The 2,500-nt window shown below is 33.8% G+C and overlaps 1 protein-coding gene across 12 annotated transcripts in view; it reads right to left on the bottom strand.

Annotated features, from left to right (window-relative positions):
* The window catches only part of LOC126982242 (zinc finger protein GLIS3-like), a 49,101-nt gene that overhangs the window by 38,986 nt on the left and 7,615 nt on the right, over positions 1-2,500 (bottom strand). For 11 of the 12 annotated variants that reach the window (XR_007734881.1, XR_007734885.1, XR_007734882.1 and 8 more), the window contains exon 2: positions 1-2,217. This exon is cut by the window's left edge and continues 910 nt beyond it. The gene's annotated coding sequence lies outside the window, so the exon portion shown is untranslated. Of the gene's footprint in view, positions 2,218-2,360 lie in introns of all 12 variants that reach the window. The other variant, XM_050834190.1, reaches the window with a different exon arrangement.

Raw genomic sequence — 2,500 nt, 5'->3', positions numbered from 1 at the left:
CTATCTGACTTGTTTTTTTGGTTTTCTTTTAATCGTAAGCTCAATATTTTTCTTATTTTCTATTTTAGCTTATTTTCATTTCTTTTTCAGTCATAAACTCGATATTTTTTCTTATTTTCTTTCTTTTTCCTATTTTAACTTATTTTGAATCCTTTTTTTTTGTCAGTCAAACTCAATATTTTTTCTTCTTATTTTCTTTCTTTTTTATTTTAACTTATTTTTTCATTCCTTTTCTCAGCCATAAACTCGATATTTTTCTTGTTTTATTTCTTTTCTATCTTAACTTCTTTTCTCAGTCATAAACTCAATATTTTCCTATTTTACTATTTTATTATTCACCTTATTTTTCTTTCTTTCTTTCAGTCCTCGTGTTTTCTATTTTACTGATTTTTCTGTTTTCTATATTCTCTTTCCATTTTCAAGTCGTAATATTTTTTTCCAGTTTCATTTTTTGTATTTTCTATTTTTTCTTCACAAATTTAATATTCTTTCCACTTTACTCACTGTTTTTCTGTTTTACTTATTTTCTTTTTTTATTTTCAGTCTTAAACATTTTATCTTATTTCACATTATTTTTTTATTTCACATATTTTCATTTTCCTATATATATATTTTTTATTTCTATTAGCTCTCAAATTTCACACATATATTAAGTTCATCATACATATATATTTGTATTTTCCACATTTTCCATCCTTTTTCCTTTCGTAAACTTATTAATTTTTCACTCACTTCAAGATTTTATTCGTAAACTCATTAATTTTCCATTCACTTCAAAATTGTACACATCAATTATTTTTACATTTTTCTTACATAAATTTTCTGTTTTATTTTTTCTTCCTCTTTTGGGGCCTATCCTTTCACTTTCACAAATCACTAAGGCTTTTCTGTATTCCAAGTTAGCGAATTCTTACCCCCCAACACAGCTTCAAGGGGTAGCGAGACGGATGTGAGCACTGACGCCACGCGCATGATAGTCTATACCCCAGACATTCACTTTTTTGGGGGTTCATCACTTCACTATCACCAACTTATCATCATATCATAATTTTATCTTGTCATTCATCCTTTTCACTTTCATTCGTTTCTTTTCTCTGAGTTTCGTCATATATTTCACTGTTTGGGACGCTGTTTCTTCACTATTATGTTGTTTCATTATAAGTTTTCATGTGTTATTAATCTCATTTCTTCGTTATAGTACTTCGTTATTACTCCAGTTCACTATAACAATCTTTTCATTATTAATACTTGTCATTCTTCTTTCTCTTCACTGTATATACGATGTTTTCTTCAGTATCAGCTGTTTCAATGTACGTTACTAATCTAATTTCTTCACTATAGTTCTAAGTCATTTCTCCATTTCACTATATCTGTCCATCACTAATTCAACTTATCAATCGTCATTTTCATTGCAATACGTTTCACTGCGTATTCAAGGCGTTTTTTTCACTATCAACTCCTTCAGTACACGTTTCCATGCGTAAAACTCCCATTTTCTTCGCTAAAGCCCTTCGTCATTCCTCGCTTTCACTATCTTTAAACCCAGCTCACTTTCCATCACTTGCTATCTGTCTGCGCACTCTTCTCACAAAAACTCGTCACAGTCTCATTCCTCCTTCGTTTCCTCATTCACAAACTTTTAAGTCGACGGTTTAGCTTCATAGGTGTCACGCTCTTGCTATTTGACCAATCCAAAACATGCAATTACTTCTTTGTTTCGCTATACGACCAATTAGATCTTCGCAATACAACCGTTCAAGTTATGTTCTCGCTATACGATCACTGAATTCACGCCCTCATACTTCGAGCACTCAAGTTATGCCTTCACTCTACGATCATACAGGTCATGTCTCGGTATACGACTAGTCATCACGACATACGAACGTTCAAGTACCGACATACGACCATTCCATCGAACGTTATAACTCCTCCGTTTCACTATTCGTTCCTGAGTCTTCTATTCTTAGCAACATCGCCGCGAATGCTCCCCTTCTTACATTAGGGCGAGGCAGGTAAATAGATAGATAGATAGGTAGATAGGTCGGGGCAAACACTATTTAAGTCCCCCTTGCTTACAGTTCTCATAAGGGCAGACACAGAGGCTTCCAAGGCACATAAACACTAGTAATGCGTTCTGATGCTCTCCTGTCTTCTCTGTTATCTTGGTGGAGGTTATAGACGTGTTTATACCTTCCTGGATCCTGTGTTTTGTAGGTTCTGTTGAGGGAGAGAAGGGAAGATTGGATTACGTTGCATTTTGAAGGGGTAGAAAAAGGGTTTGAATCTGTTTTTGCGTTGATAATAGGTTTTGAAAGAGAGCCAAAGGAGAGAAAAGGAGGAGGTCATAGACGTGTTAATACCTTCCTGGATCCTGTGTTTTGTAGGTTCTGTTGAGGGAGAGAAGGAAGATTGGATTACGTTGCATTTTGAAGGGGTAGAAAAAGGGTTTGAATCTGTTTTAGTTGTAGGAAAAGAATAAGTAAATAAAGAAAATGCGACG

Source organism: Eriocheir sinensis, chromosome 50 (genome assembly GCF_024679095.1).
Source record: "Eriocheir sinensis breed Jianghai 21 chromosome 50, ASM2467909v1, whole genome shotgun sequence".
Taxonomy (NCBI): Eukaryota; Metazoa; Arthropoda; class Malacostraca; order Decapoda; family Varunidae; genus Eriocheir; species Eriocheir sinensis.
This window is presented reverse-complemented; position numbering and strand designations above follow the sequence as displayed.